At 43.2% G+C, this 17122-nt stretch overlaps 1 long non-coding RNA gene across 2 annotated transcripts; it reads right to left on the bottom strand.

Moving 5' to 3' along the window:
* Positions 1–4947: 4947 nt before the first annotated feature.
* On the bottom strand, positions 4948–6506 carry LOC149948545 (uncharacterized). 2 transcript variants are annotated; one of them, XR_016480385.1, is made up of 3 exons: positions 5969–6506; positions 5661–5857; positions 4948–5597 (listed from the first exon to the last, which is right to left on the bottom strand). It is a non-coding gene; the product is annotated as an uncharacterized LOC149948545 (long non-coding RNA). The 2 variants fall into 2 exon arrangements; XR_016480384.1 differs by having other exon boundaries at positions 5661–6193; positions 6264–6506.
* Positions 6507–17122: the final 10616 nt, after the last annotated feature.

Here is a 17122-nt window from a genome sequence, read left to right as displayed (position 1 = left end):
ACTCAAAATTTCAACAACGCATTTATAGCCGTCAGAACGGGTCTGTCTGAACTTTTTGACTATTCAACAATATCCTATTTTCGTAATGAAGGTGGACTTTTTTAGCTACAAAACTAGCGGGAGATGCCACCAAGTTTTAATAAAGCCAAATCTACCGTTCTAATCGGCGGGCATTCTGCCATTGCCAAAATCGTTCTAGTTACTTTCAGATTTCTATGCAAGTAACCTTGGAATAGGCGTAGAGTAGAGTGCGTTGGTCTCCGTCGAAATTTTATCCGATCGTGTACAATTTTTAGATTAACGGAAACGGATAGTTGAAAACTCATTTGATCCCAAAGGGGTCTCAAGTACGAATAAAAATGCTATTGGCCGAACCAGGCTGGTGACGTCACCTGTAACTTTCAGAAGGCTAGCATTTTCCGAACCCAGTGACAACGTGTACTACAGTAGAAGGTCGAGTAGCAGACCTACAATAAGACGACGCATAAACCAAAACAGCTGATTACAAACGCCCATGTTTTATAGTTTAGAGAAAGGATATTTATTTTCATTGTACTGCAGTATATATTTAAAGTCCAAATAGAGCTCGGCGAAACAGCTAAATTAACCGCTAAAGTTTTGATTAACCATAAAAATTACGATTAACTGTTTATCCATGGATATTATCCACGGCTATATGGCAATTTAACATGTAAAATAATCGTTTTTTTTTCGGATAATTTTCGTTTGTGGATAAAAATGAATAAAGTTATTATTTCTTATCCAAACGCCAAGCTCTAAGTCCAAAGGATTTATTGTTTGGTCTCTTATAACTCTTTATCTTTGAAAATTACGCCTATTATCGATTTCTAAGGCTATATTTAACAATACAAGCCGAGCTATAGCAAGCGCCATTGCTTTTTTCCCTAAGAAAGACGGTTTGGGTAGTGGTAGCTTTTTGGCAACACGGGAGAAGGGGGGGGGGGAGGTAGTTAAAAAGAACTACTAGCTCGATGATTGGTTGAAACCTCTGTCGCAAGCGATCTCGTAAGCTTCGGACACGACGAGATCGACTTCGAGAAGTCCATCGAATTCGAGTAGCATTATTCGACAAATATTTTATAGAATAGCGTTTTTCGACATCTCGTGAGAGCGATTCGAGATCGAGAGAGATCTCGATCGAGAAGTGCTTACAGAATAGGGTCCCTGAACCACCTCACGTGCTGACGTCACGAAAAGGGGGAGAACACGTCCCAGAGAACAGCGCGTCTTGGGTACTTAGAGTAATACCACTTATGATATTACGTCAAAATATATTAATAACTGTAGTGTTTTCAGGTTGGTTAATTATTTTGAATGAGACCAACTGTTTTTTCGGTCACTCTCCCTTTAAGGGGGTTGGTCGGAGGGGACGGAAATTAACGGCACTGCGTGCGCGTCAAAGAGTTCTATCGAATGAGAGACCAACTTGTTTTTTCAATCACTCTCCCTTTAAGGGGGTTGGTCGGAGGGGGCGGAAAAAGAGAGACTAAAGTTTAATTCAAACTTCCAGCCAAACTAACTGCTCGATGAAATATTCAAACAAAAAAACGCGCCGAAACTTTCGGACAAGAGCGACATCTCTGGACCAACTATAGAAACTATAAACGTGTTCAACGCTAAAAGTTAAAACAACTTTTCTGGGGAGGACGGCGTTGCTCACTTGAATAGGGCGTCGGTTTTAGAGACTACGCGGTCAGAAATCTCGGTTCGAATCCCAGTGTCGTCAATCGGATAAATTATTTTTCGCAGCTCCATCTACCGGGTCGTCGCTTTCCAGAAACAAACAAACAAACAAACAACAAACACTTAACGACATTCCGTCCATAGCAATAGTGTCACTTCGAATGTATATTCGATGTGAAACTAACAAGGAAGCCCAGCTGAAATATTAGTTTCACATCGTCTAATTCAAACTTCCCGCCACCCGCCAATCACCCGCCAATTATAATCCTATTCTAGTATATCGAAAGAAATTGTCTCATTCAAACTTCCCGCCACCCGCCAATCACCCACCAATTATAATCCTATTCTAGCATATCGAAAGATATGGTCTAATTCAAACTTCCCGCCAATCACCCGCCAATTATAATCCTATTCTAGCCTATCAAAAGAAATTGTCTAAATCAAACTTCCCGCCAATCACCAGCCAATTATAATCCTATTCTAGCATATCGAAAGAAATTGCCTAATTCAAACTTCCCGCCACCAGCCAATCACTCGCCAATTATAATCCTATTCTAGCATATCGAAGGCAATTGTCTAATTCAAACTTCCCGCCACCCGCCAATCACCCGCCAATTATAATCCTATTGTAGCATATCGAAAGATATTATCTAATTCAAACTTCCTGCCACCCGCCAATTATAATCCTATTCTAGCATATCGAAAGAAATGATCTAATTCAAACTTCCCGCTAAACTAATCCTATTACAGTTTTTATTCTTTTTTTTTTAATTATTTTTATTAATTTCAAACTTCCCACCAGAAAGACTATATAACGATTCGCGAAGCGTTATTTCTAACTTCCCACCAAAGCTCGGCGTGTAGCTTGTAGCTCCATCTACCGGGTCATCGCTTTCCACAAACAAACAAACAAACAACAAACACTTAAACGACATTCCGTCTATTGCAATAGTGTCACTTCGAATATATATTCGATGTGAAACTAAAAAGGACCGTAATCAACATAGCAACCATTGGTAGCAACTAGCAAAATGTGGAAATTTTAAGTGAAGAATCAATTAAAAACATTTATTTATTTATTAATAAGAGAAATGCGGCTACTAAAAACTTTTACATCTCGAAATGTTTATCGATTTAAGAAGCTATAAACTCATTTGGCTTTGCAAGTCAGGTATTAATTTTTTCCCCCGCCAAGTTTCTCGTGAGCCGTATTTAATTGTTTATTCTTTACAAATCCCTAATTTCTTTAATGTAAGCTATATTTTTATATTTTTCCATAAATACGTATGTTTCTTCCAGGCCAGACCGTTCTAACGGCTATAAATGCGTTGTTGAAATTTTGAGTTCAGAAATTCAGCATTCAGCAAAATAGTCAGAAAGTTCAGAAATTCAGCATTCAGCAAAATAGTCAAAAAGTTCAGACAGAACAGTTCTGACAGCTTTAAATGCGTTGTTGAAATTTTGATTTCAGAAATTCAGCATTCAGCAAAATATTCAAAAAGGTCAGACAGTTCAGAAATTCAGCATTCAGCAAAATAGTCAAAAAGTTCAGACAGTTCAGAAATTCAGCATTCAGCAAAATAGTCAAAAAGTTCAGACAGTTCAGAAATTCAGCATTCAGCAAAATAGTCAAATAGTTCAAACAGAACCGTTCTGACGGCTATAAATGCGTTGTTGAAATTTTGAGTTCCGAAATTCAGCATTCAGCAAAATAGTCAAAAAGTTCAGACAGTTCAGAAATTCAGCATTCAGCAAAATAGTCAAATAGTTCAAACAGAACCGTTCTGACGGCTATAAATGCGTTGTTGAAATTTTGAGTTCCGAAATTCAGCATTCAGCAAAATAGTCAAAAAGTTCAGACAGTTCAGAAATTCAGCATTCAGCAAAATAGTCAAATAGTTCAAACAGAACCGTTCTGACGGCTATAAATGCGTTGTTGAAATTTTGAGTTCAGAAATTCAGCATTCAGCAAAATAGTCAAAAAGTTCAGACAGTTCAGAAATTCAGCATTCAGCAAAATAGTCAAACTGTTCAGACAGTTCAGAAATTCAGCATTCAGCAAAATAGTCAAACTGTTCAGACAGAACCGAAAAGGAACCGTTCAGATACCGCACAGAAGCCGAAATGAAACGATTTGAAATTTCGAGTTCAGAAATTCAGCATTCAGCAAAATAGTCAAAAAATTCAGATAATAGGATTTATAGAAGGTTTTCTTCTAAATTCAGCAGTTCAGACAGTTCAGAAATTCAGCAAAATAGTCAATCCCGATTTCGGAAAGGAGGGGGGGGGGGGACGTTTGGGGTAGTTTCAGCTTGGAGGAATAAAACAAGTATACAGGAGTTGCGGAGAGCTGCGAAATCGGTTTCGTCAGTGACCGTGAACTCGCGCGAGACGGAGGGGTTCAAACGCGACTAGCGCCAACTGCATACGGAATTTTGCAACTATTATCGTTTTATATCATTGTTTTCGCGTCGTCTGGTTTGTTTTATTCCTCCAAACAAATACGAGTCATTTTGGAAAAAGGCGCAAAGAATTTAGAAATGTTTCAAAACAAACCAGACGACGTGAAAACAATGCTATAAAATGATAATAGTTGCAAAATTCCGTATGCAGTTGGCGCTAGTCGCGTTTGAACCCCTCCGTCTCGCTCGAGTTCACGGTCACTGACGTAACCGATTTCGCAGCTCTCCGCAACTCCTGTATACTTGTTTTATTCCTCCAAGGTTTCAGAAGGCCTGTGAGTTACGGAAACGGGGAGGTGGGGGGTTTCGGGGTCGTTCCGATTTGAAAGTCCCGTGGCTCTCTCGGCCTACGTTAGTCCCGTGGCCTTTATGCATCAGCCATTGGATACAGGGGGTTTAAAAGGGTACCACGGTAATTATAACATGGGAAAAAGGGGGAGGTAGGTACCACGGTCATTATAACATGGGAAAAGGGGGAGGTGGGTACCACCAGAGAGTGTAAAGATTATGAGAGGCGTCTCTCTTTCAAAAAAGCGTACTAACTTTTTTTCCCCAAAAATGTCCACTACTACCGTAAGAGCGATGGCGCCACCAGTGGCGCCGTTCTCACAGCGCGTGCGTTTCGATGTTAGGTTTAAAAGAGACGCAAAAACTTTCCAGATTTTTAATGGTAGTTTTACAAGGTTTTTAAATAATTTAGTAGGTTTTAAATTGTAAAATATCGAAAACAAGAAATCCTTGTTTATCTTTTTTTAAGTTTCCAAAGGAAAAAGCCTGGTAAATTCGCATTTTCATTAGATAGGCTTATTGGCATATTAACTTAATATAAATTTTAGTTCTATTTTGTGGCTGAAAATTGTAAATAATGATGGACTTACAAATAAAACTACGGAATATTTACACGTTAACCATAGAATTTGCGCGAATCATTTCATTGATGCCAGTTTCATGAATATTAGAACTAAAAATAGGCTCACACCATCCGCTGTGCCAACAATTTTCAGTCTTAATGACTCTACACCATTGGAAATTTCAGAAAATGGTAATTTCAATTCAAGCCTTGCTACTCCTCTGGGAAGATCTAAATGATAATTTTGGTTTTAAGTTTTTATTAACGGACAGGATTAGCCAAGATTTTGTAGATAATTTTCTTGGATCTATAAGACAGAAAGGAGGCAACCGTGATCATCCCAATAGACAACAATTTCGAGCTGCATACAGGGCTGCCTCTGTAATAATCTCTTGAAACCACCGGATTCTAATTGCATTGATGATTTGGATGAGTTCATTTTAAACATTGACACTTTTAAAACTGCAACTCCAGGACCGGATGAAGATTTCTCCAATTTTGAAAATCTTGTAGTCTCGCAAAGCCAGGGGCAATGTTCCGATGAAGACTTAGAATTTTGTAAATCTATTGAAAGTCCAAACCTGCTAAAACAAAATGTTCTTAGTTACATTTCAGAATATCTAATTCACCGCTGCTACTCAAACCTTCAATGCTCTTCTTGCATAAGTCAACTCAAAAAATACAATCCAATTGTTGACCCAACAAATCTGCTCTTTTACTTTTAAGCTTTCAAACCAGCAAAGAATTCTTCTATCAGCTGTTCAGCAGCCTCATCGTACCAACTGATAGTTTCTTCAAATTTGTAACGGAGACAAATGAAGTATTTGACACCAGTTTTAAGCTTTTATCGCACATGACAAATATTAAAGGACGTTTGGAGAGATTCATCATTCAAAGAATTGACAAGAAATATTTTAAAGCTAATGAAGATTCTCCATGTGCAACTGCTTACCAAAACATGATATCTTTTTTCATAGAATTCTGCATACATAGTTCCCTTAAAAAACAAGATCTCAACCATGAATACATGAAAACCCAGAAAAGATAAGTTAGGAAACTGTTAAAAATACAATATTAATCACATTTTACCAACTTCAATGTTTCCTCGTATTTTTTAACTTATACTGCTCTGTTCTCGTTAAGCCTCGGTAATTTCATAAAATTTCCAATGAATTTCCTTGGTTAATCAAACAAATTAATTCTTTTAGTATCAAAATATTATAAATAGTCCGCTTTCTTGTACTTACGTTTCTTTATTTTTCATGGAATTGAATTTTATTAATTTTAAATTAGCATAATTCAACTATGTTTAACAGCCATGACTGATGAAAAATACTTTCCGGATGTTTACAAAATTTAAAAATTTTCCAGTAGCGACATCGTGTGTCGGATAGTATCGTAACCTCTCCTATAGGCGCGTGCTCTCAAAATCTTGTACGAAATTTTAACGTTACGGGAATAGGAAGAGACGCCTCTCATAATCTTTACACTCTCTGGTACCACGGTCATTATAACATGGGAAAAAAGGGGAGGAACTGTAATTATCACATGGGAAAAATGGGGAGGGGGTACCCCGGTAATTATCACATGGGAAAAAATTGGAGGAAGGGCCTTACTGCGGTGGTTCGACTATGGGGTAAAGGGTGCCACGGAAATTCTCGCGTGGGTGCCTTACTGCGGTGGATCGACTATGGGGAAAAGGGTGCCACGGAAATTATCCCATGGGAAAAAGGGGTTGGGGGCGTACTCGAGTGGAGTGCCTCGAAACACACAACTATAGCTGAGGGCCCACCTGTAGGGCGGGCTTCTCGGCTAGTTTAATCTATAAAAACGTGAAGAAATACCTTTTGGCGTAAAAATGTACTTCGTGTTTATCTTTTTTCTTTTTTCGAACAGTACGTATCGTCCACTCTTAGCGATACTTGTTTTTTTTTTCAAATAACCTTGGCCGACTCCCTTAGTGTGATTGGTTTACGGGGGCTAAAAACCAGGCTTTTTACTGATCCTCTAAAATCTACTAGACAATATAAATAATTCAAATATTGAACACACATTTAAAGAAATTAAGGTAATAACTTTTATTTTTATGACATACATATCATAGTCGTTTCAGCCTCTCCAGTTCTTTTTTTGGAAGCTAGTCCAGTCCTACTATTGACTTTCAAAAGTCGTTCTAAATTTGGAGGGCGAAAGGTAATTGCACAATATATTTTAATATTTCCATTATAAAATTGCCGTTTGCCATTATAAAATTTCCATCATAAAATTACGTTTGTCATTATAAAATTACGTCTGCTAAATTGGCCAGTTCGATACCGTTCACTTTAATGTCTGGGGAAACTGTGATGAAATTAGGGAGAAGAGTAGTTGAGGTGGAGGAAACTGGCAGTTTTGGTATACCCATTAAAGTTTTAGATGTCATGAGTTTTATTTTAAATAAGTTGAAATAAGAGTGTAAATAAATGTGTAATCAATCGTAGAATAATAATCTAAAAATTCGAAATGGTTTTATGTAGTTTTTGCCTATCTACCCCTTTTCTCTATCCCCTCGGAGCGCAAACGGACAAAATTTCCACCAGCTCTCGCTCTGTCTCTCTTCTGCTAACGCTATACGTTGGCCTCTGACACTCCCTCTAGCACCCCCTACCATTCCCCTCCACTTCTCTACAAAATGTTTCCGTACAACTCGCTCCTATCACCGTCTAGCGCCCCCCTACCATGGACTAATTAATGTATACACAGGGACGGTCCGCATAGGAAATTTAGCGGCTAGCGATTGCTAAATGTGCCCTCGAGCGGCGATTGTGCGAACTAACGACAAACTGAGTCAAGGGGGATGGAAACGGGAGGAAAGGTTTAAGGGTACAAAAAAAAGCAGTCGTCTTGCCGGCGATGTTGTAAGCTCCACGTGCGTTTGGTAAATGAATTCATTTATATTAACAATTAAATTGATTGATATTAATTTTTCGGCCCATACATTCGAGACGTTATTCTCAATTAAAAAAGTGGATTTAAGTGATTCCGATAATGGTAAATCAAAGATTTTTTTGGACAAGGCTTAGAAAAAGATGAACAGGAAAGGTATAAAGAAATATTTCGTGTGTTCTTTATGACAATACTTCGAATCACTTTTACACGAAGGGTAAACACACAGCTTTTTCCTTATAATTAATTTGTAAAACTACTTAAATAAATTAAAGCTCTTAAATCATACACCTTATTCAAATGAACGAAAAAAACCCGTTTGTTTTTCAAATCATAAGCAGACGCCAACATCGATAGACTCCAAGACTTGCAGATAGAGGGCAGCATCGTTTTTCCGTTTGATGACGTTTTGACTCGGCTAAACTTTGCTTAAGGGGGGAGGAAAATAGGGAACAGCATTAACAAGACTTAGTCGCCGATTTTATGAGAGAGTGGCGTTGTGCGGACCGTCCCTGTGTATACATTAATTAGTCCATGCCCCTACCCTCTCTCTCTCTCTCTCTCTCTCTCTCTCTCTCTCTCTCTCTCTCTCTCTCTCTCTCTCTCTCTTGGAGATAAGTTACGGGACGCTTCCTTAACGCGCTCCGGTTTTTTTCTATAGTTTTTGGTTTTTCAAGTGCGCAACGGTGTTCTATTTACTTCTGAAGTTAGTTAACTTTTTGTCTACTTCCATTTTAAGACCTTCCCGGTCTCTCTGCGGTTTTTAATAGTCGCGCTACGCGATTTCTTTTTTCGCGTTTTTTCGACGTTTTTTTGCGTCGGGCCTTGGCGACGCGTATCAATCGGCCGATGACGCTATTCACGGCGCCGGCACGCGCCTTTTCCCGGGGACTACAACCAGTGACGCCGCCGTTCCTTTAACGAACGTCACCACCTCAACCGATGGGAATAACGCCGCCGTTTCCTCAACGGGAGTCACCCCTACTACTTTCACTCTTTCTTCGACCACAACCACCTCTTACGCCAATGCTGCTTCTACAGCTGCGCAACACTCGTCTAATAAACAAAAAGTACGTCACTTTCAAGCAAATTCCGCACATTTAAAATCCTGGATGTCACGAGCTATATCTTTCACTTAACGACTACTTAGAAGCAATCTGCCGTGTCGTACCGCCTGACCAGATTACGGACTCCGCCCGTATTTCCGGCTCAGTGCAAGTGTACTTCAAGGAATCCACTTGGGCACAGCAATTAATTGCCACTGGCCTCGATTTTCGCAACGAACATTTTGACATTCTTCCGTTAATCGCGTCATCATCTCGAACATCCCGCCTTATTTTCTCGATTCGGACCTTCGCACGCTAATGTCCGATTTCGGCGAGGTCCAAGGACGAATAGAGAGATTACCAGCCTCAGTTGATACCTCAAAATTTGGCTCGATCAACAGTTTTCGCCGTGTTATACATATTCGTTTCGCGACGGAAACTGATTTTGACAAACTACCAACCTCCGTCGACTGCTTTTTAGGTCCTAAAAAGCACACTTTTTACCTCAACAATCCTATTCGCTGTCACCTCTGCAAGGAAGCGGGCCATCTACAGCAGGGTTGCCCAAACGCGCAACCTCCCCCACATTCCACCAACGAGTCTAATGAGACCACCCCGAAAGAGGTCGTTAAGACTAAAAGTAACCCCTCAATTTCTACTGACGCCATAAATACCGATACACTGATGGTTATTACGAGTGGTAATGACTCAACAACTGACTTCAAGAAACCAAAGTCCCGGAAAAATAGAAAACGTCCATCTCCTTCTATCTCGAATAGCGTTGTTGACGAACCTACCAAGAAATTGACTCCCGGTAGAGCCTCACCCATTCCCGCCTTCAAGTATTCCTACGTTTCAGCCACTAATACGTGGAAAGATGCTGACGGAGTTTTCACTCCCATCGTTGACCTCGCTTCTCTCGCCGGATTTACTGACGCCGCTTTGAATGGTTCGGCCGCTGATAAGCGCCGTCTTATAGAAGGAATTGTCACGGATACTGACTCGGCCTCGGCTCTCGCCCGTCAAGTCACAGTTTTCGCATACACCGACCCTACCATCGGCGGCATTACCGACCCTACCGCCCGCCATCGCCTACGTAGACGCTACGTGTACATCGCGAAAGAGATCCGACGCTTATATTCCTTTTCGGAAACCACAGACAATGATTCGGATTCCATCCCGAATTCCCAAACATAATCTTCATCCTCTCTTATCAACTGTAAATATGTATATATATATCCTTTTTATGTTCAGTTTATTAACAATCAATGCGCGTGGCATAGGCACCGACGTTAATTGTTTTCGCGCGCGCGATTACGTCGACCGTTTCCGTCCGGAAATCGTTTGCGTACAAGAAACTAACGTGTCTCCCGCATATTCTCGCTCTTTTATTTGGACTCAATGGTCCTAAACTACTCTCACAGGTCGACCACAGTGAAACTTTCGAGAGTCACGGCGTCTATGTTCGTTTTCGAGAATCCTATCCCAACGTTCCGGACTCCGTGAAGCACCTTTTCGGGCTTCACGTACCGCCTAAGGACGACGACAAGGCCATCGCCCTTTTTGGCTTCATTTCGCGTCTTCTGCAAAACGCGAGTGACGATGACCAAATTATTATCTGCGGTGATTTTAACTGCACTCTCAATCCCGCGCTCGATCGCGATAATTGCGGCGAACGTCGCGCGAGGGTGGCAGAGGCGCTTCGCGAACTCGTCGCCTTGTTTGACCTCTCCGACGATTTTCGCGCCATCAATCCGAACTTAAGAGCGTTCACCTGGCGCTCCTCGGAACGGGTTAATGGTCAAATGAGCGCCCGTCTTGATCGCGTCTACGTTTCCGGCAATGCCCGTTTACGAGGTGCTAGACACGTCCCTTCGTATTTTTCGGACCACGACGGCGTGATGTGTGACTTTTTCTCGTCCAGCAAAGTGCCTCGTCGCGCTCCATACTGGAGGTTTCAGGCTAGTCTTCTAGATGACCCGAACTTCATCTCGGAGATACGAACTAAACTACAAACACTCGGCAATGAAAAACCCGCCGATACCTCATTCGGACTTTGGTGGTTCGACCATCTGAAACCTCAGATTAAGTCTTTCTGCGTATCATTTTGGCACGCGGTTATTACCCGCGGTAACGCAAGAATGACCGAACTAGATCATTTAATCGCCACGTCTCCCGCCGACTCTCAGGCCCACGAGACTTACGTCACTGAATTACGAGATCTGCAGCTAAAGAAAGCCCGCGCCTCCCTTTTCCGGGCCCGTTCCGAGCATTACGCCGCCGTCGATACGCCTTCAAAGGCTTTCTTTAATTTAGAGAGAAAAGCGTTTTCGGATAGCTTCATTCATGGTCTTTACGGCCCTGAATGTGAGCTATTCACCGAACCTGACGCGATTCGCGACATTGCTTCCGATTTCTACGGTAACCTCTATTCGCCTGTTTCGGCTCTCGCGCCATCGGCCACCGACGAGTCTACATTATTATCGAATCTTCCGACGATTGACCCGGCTTTGATGCGGATCTCGATTCGGATTTAACTGAGGGAGAGACCACCTCCGCAGCGAAGTCCCTCTCACGCGGGAAATCCCCGGGCCGGGACGGGCTTCCAGTAGAGTTTTACCTGGCATTCTGGGACATTTTCTTGCCTATACTGTTACGCGTTTTCATGACATTTTGCAGACACCATCCATGATGAAACGTTTTTCCGAATCTATAATTAGCCTAATCCCTAAATCCGGCGACCGCCTAAACATCAGGAACTGGCGCCCCATTTCTCTCACAAATAGCGATTACAAAATTTATGCCAAACTCTTGGCAAACCGTCTTGCCTCGGTCGTGGATACCGTTATTCACCCGAGTCAAACCTACTCGTTAAGAGGCCGTTCAATTTTTCAAACGATCGCGGTTCTCCGGGACCTTATCTTTCTGGGTAATAAAAACAACGAAGACCTCGCGATTGTCAACATTGATCTGGAGAAAGCCTTCGACCGAGTCGCGCACGACTACCTTTTTCGGCTCCTTAGTCGTTTTGGTTTTCCGGACGGGTTAATACTCAAATTACGAGCTCTCTATACCGACTCGTTCTTCCGCCTACGCATTAACAACTCGTTAACCTCTCCGATACGTTTTTACCGTGGAATTCGTCAGGGATGCCCACTTTCTGGCATTCTCTTTAACATCGCCTTAGAACCTCTACTTCGTCTACTACGGACACGACTGGATTCCCGCGACGGTCCCCCTCATACGCGACTCGTTAACGGTTCCTTCGCGGACGACCTTAACGCGTTCCTGAGGTCTAACGCGGATTTCGCGATCCTCGGTTCTGCCCTCGAAGTCTATTGTCGAAAGAGCTTCGGTCTGTGTTGTGGCGCTTGGCGCGGTCGCACTGACCGCCCACTCGACATGGCATGGAACTGTGAAGGAGGAAAATTTATCGGGGTTTTCCTAGGTAACTCCTCTACCTTTATGGAACGGAACTGGCCCGACCTTAAAACCCGGCTCCAACGGGTCTTGGGTCGTTGGTTTAGACTCCGACACTTTTGCTCGGCTTACGGTCGTGTCCTAATTATCAACCAACTAGCTTCCTCCGTCCTCTGGCACAGACTCAAAGTCTTAGATCCACCTAAAGATTTTGTCTCCGGTATCCAAAAATCCTTATCTCAATTCTTTTGGGACGGTTTTCACTGGATTTCGGAGAGAAAACTCACACTCGACAAGAGGTGTGGAGGTCTCGGTCTAGTCGACGTCGAGACCAAGATTAAGGCCTTTCGCCTCGCCCTAGCCGCCGACCTTCTACAAAATATTGATCAGAAACCCCCTCACATTATCACCGCGGAAGGGGTTTTTCGCAGCCTAAACCGCGACTTCACGACCATAAACGAGCTGTTCGCCTCCAGTTCTTTGGAGCCTTCAGCCAACCATCGTACCATCCTCACCACTACTTTGAGCGTTTGACTCGATTCCCCAATCGCAATCCAGACCGATGATTTTTCGATCGCCACCATAGCCGAACTCCCGGTTTTTAATTACCGATTCCTATTAGACCCGGACGGTGACCCGCTTTGTCGAACCTTACATAGCCGATTTACATCCGCAAACAGACACCGTATCAAGGATTTCCTTGACGAATCCACCCTAAAATGGTATCCGCTATCCGACCTGTTAAACTTACCTCGTCCCTCTCGTTTTATTATCAATGCCCATCGAGTCATAGTAGAAAGCATCGTTAGAACCTTTCCGACTTTCTTCGGCCAAAATGGGTACTTTTCTCCTCCTATCGGCTCCGCCAATCAGACCAGCTATCTTTTAAGAGCTTCAACTTACTATGGTATGAAGTCTCTTCCACTTTCGGGCCCCACCATCACGCGACAGATTTACCAGCTTCTAATCCATCACGATTATAAACCGCCACTACCACTCACTCCCATCTCAATCACTCTTGACGCGCGTGGACGGAAACTCTCCTCTGTCTGGATGGTTTATCGCAACGTAAGTCTGACGACACGTATGGAAAATAGCGTCCAATGGCGCCTTCTGCACGCGGCTCTTCCGACTCCCCACCGTCTTTTCCACATTCACGATAGTCTTAGATCCACCTAAAGATTTTGTCTCCGGTATCCAAAAATCCTTATCTCAATTCTTTTGGGACGGTTTTCACTGGATTTCGGAGAGAAAACTCACACTCGACAAGAGGTGTGGAGGTCTCGGTCTAGTCGACGTCGAGACCAAGATTAAGGCCTTTCGCCTCGCCCTAGCCGCCGACCTTCTACAAAATATTGATCAGAAACCCCCTCACATTATCACCGCGGAAGGGGTTTTTCGCAGCCTAAACCGCGACTTCACGACCATAAACGAGCTGTTCGCCTCCAGTTCTTTGGAGCCTTCAGCCAACCATCGTACCATCCTCACCACTACTTTGAGCGTTTGACTCGATTCCCCAATCGCAATCCAGACCGATGATTTTTCGATCGCCACCATAGCCGAACTCCCGGTTTTTAATTACCGATTCCTATTAGACCCGGACGGTGACCCGCTTTGTCGAACCTTACATAGCCGATTTACATCCGCAAACAGACACCGTATCAAGGATTTCCTTGACGAATCCACCCTAAAATGGTATCCGCTATCCGACCTGTTAAACTTACCTCGTCCCTCTCGTTTTATTATCAATGCCCATCGAGTCATAGTAGAAAGCATCGTTAGAACCTTTCCGACTTTCTTCGGCCAAAATGGGTACTTTTCTCCTCCTATCGGCTCCGCCAATCAGACCAGCTATCTTTTAAGAGCTTCAACTTACTATGGTATGAAGTCTCTTCCACTTTCGGGCCCCACCATCACGCGACAGATTTACCAGCTTCTAATCCATCACGATTATAAACCGCCACTACCACTCACTCCCATCTCAATCACTCTTGACGCGCGTGGACGGAAACTCTCCTCTGTCTGGATGGTTTATCGCAACGTAAGTCTGACGACACGTATGGAAAATAGCGTCCAATGGCGCCTTCTGCACGCGGCTCTTCCGACTCCCCACCGTCTTTTCCACATTCACGATAGTCACGTTACTCCCACACTCGGCGATTTGCCACACATGTATTTAAATTGTCCCCTTGCAGCAGCCGCGATTGGACGCTGTTTGTCTTGGATAGAGGAGTTATGTGGTCACCGACATAGTCTACGTGACTACTGGCTCCTTGTTCAGGACAATCGCCACGAATTTTGTAACCTAATTTTTATTTTATTAAAACGCGTTTTTGTAAGCCATTATCGGTCTATAAGCGACGCCAGTACAGATTTTAACTTCGCAACTTTTGATTTTGACAGCACTGTAACCAAAATTTTCTCTAATTTAAAACGACTGGTCATAGGTCGGATTTTTGTGAAACGCATTGGAGCCCCCAACCGCGATACTTACCTAAAGGACCTTGGAATCCTCGGAAATTTACATGGCGCTATGTGATTTCTCACATGCGTCCACATTTGTATATATATATATTCCTCTTATTATTGTATTCTGATTGTATCTTGCACTGTACTAGCGTTATGTGATATTAATATTTTATCTATTATATTATTATTATTCCACATATCTAATTCCACCGAATTGACCTGTTTTACGTTCTCAATATTATATACTCTTTTTACTGTATTGTAATGCATTGACATTGTTTTTGTAATTATTAATTATTAAAGATGTTTAAACACTCTCTCTCTCTCTCTCTCTCTCTGGCTCACTTTCTACCTCAATAACCCTCTCCGCTGTCATATCTGTAAGGAAGCGGGCCACCAACAGCAGGGTTGCCCGAATTTGCCATCCCGGCAGTCAACCAACGAGCAAATCGCATGCGAACGAGCACCTAAGTCCGAAACCACTCCGAAACAAGTTGACGCGCCCTTAGATACCACCTCAACAAATACCGTTGAACCAATGGACGCACTGTTGTTGAACCTTCGAAGAAGTCTACCACTGTTAGGGCCTCGCCAGTTCCTGCCCATAAGTACTCTTTCGTCTCGGCGACGAATACTTGGGGAGACGCTGACGGCTGTTTCACACCCACCATCGATCACGCAGCCCTCGTGGCCTTTACTGAGGCGGCTGTGAAGGGTTCAGCACCTGACAAACGTCGTCTAATCGAGAACATTGTTACGGACGGTGACTCCGCTTCGGCTCTCGCCCGCCAGGTGACCATTTTGGCATACACCGACCCCACCATCGCCGCGGATACTGACTCTGCTACCCGACATCGCTTGCGTAGACGATACATGTACATCGCGAAGGAAATCCGCCGGTTGTATTCTTCATCAACAACGACAGACAATGATTCCGATGCATCTTCCCTTTCGCAGCAATAATTTATATATTTATCTATCTACTATCCCAACTGTAAATTTGTACATAATCTTAATCCTAATGTTTAGTTTATTAACAGTAAATGTACGTGGCATGGGGACCGCCGTCAATTGCGTCCGGGCTCTTGACTACGTCAATCGTTTTCGCCCGGAGGTGGTTTGTCTTCAAGAGACAAATGTGTCCCCCGCTTTCTCCCGTACTTTTATTTGGACCAAATGGTCATATCGCTTCATCCACGCGCACCCAACTCAATCTCACGGCTCTGGCGTAGCTATTGGTCTCTCACCTAGACTTTTGTCGCAACTTGACCACAGCGAAACCCTTGAGAGCCAGTGCGTGTACGTCCGTCTTCGCGAGTCCAGACCTAATACGCCGGACTCTATGAAACATTTTTTCGCGATCCACGTTCCTTCGAAGGACGACGACAAAGCGCTTGCTTTGTTCGAGTTTATTTCCCGTCATTGCCAGCAGGTGAATGACGACGATCAAATCTACATCTGCGGCTATTTCAACTGCACGTTGGACCCCCGCTTGATCGTAATAATTGCAACGAGCGTCGTCCGCGAGTTGTGAATGCGTTACGCAATCTCATCACGCGTTTCGATCTCTCTGACGCTTTTCGCGCGATTAATCCAACACTACGAGCTTTCACTTGGCATCTTACCAACTCGGATCATGGCGTAATGAGTGCGCGTCTCGACCGCGTGTACGTTTCGGCCAACTCGCAATTGAGAAGTGCTCGACACGCTCCCACTTATTTCTCTGATCACGACGGTGTTTTTTGTGATTTCTTCGCACCCTCCAGCATGCCTCGTCGAGCTCCGTATTGGAGGTTTCAATCTACTCTTCTTGAGGATCAGACTTTCGTCGCGAGAATGCGCGATAAATTGTCTCATCTAATAGAAGAAAAACCTGAAGACATCTCTTACGGACTCTGGTGGTTCAACATACTAAAACCTCAGATAAAATCATTTTGCGTATCATACTGGCACGCCGTCGTTACTCGCAATAACTCTAGAATATCTCTTCTCGAGCACCTCATTACTACAGCTCTCTCTCTCTCTCTCTCTCTCTCTCTCTCTCTCTCTCTCTCTCTCTCTCTCTCTCTCTCTCTCTCTCTCTCTCTCTCTCTCTCTCTCTTTCTCTCTTTCTCTCTTTCTCTCTTTCTCTCTTTCTCTCTTTCTCTCTTTCTCTCTTTCTCTCTTTCTAGAACAGGAGGCAATGGCGCTGTCAAACCAGTCTGGATCAGGAAATTGGACTCCTACTCTCAATAAACCTCCATGTG

This window comes from Leiobunum rupestre, chromosome 4, assembly GCF_980474605.1.
Source record: "Leiobunum rupestre chromosome 4, qqLeiRupe1.1.hap1, whole genome shotgun sequence".
Taxonomy (NCBI): domain Eukaryota; kingdom Metazoa; phylum Arthropoda; class Arachnida; order Opiliones; family Sclerosomatidae; genus Leiobunum; species Leiobunum rupestre.
This window is presented reverse-complemented; position numbering and strand designations above follow the sequence as displayed.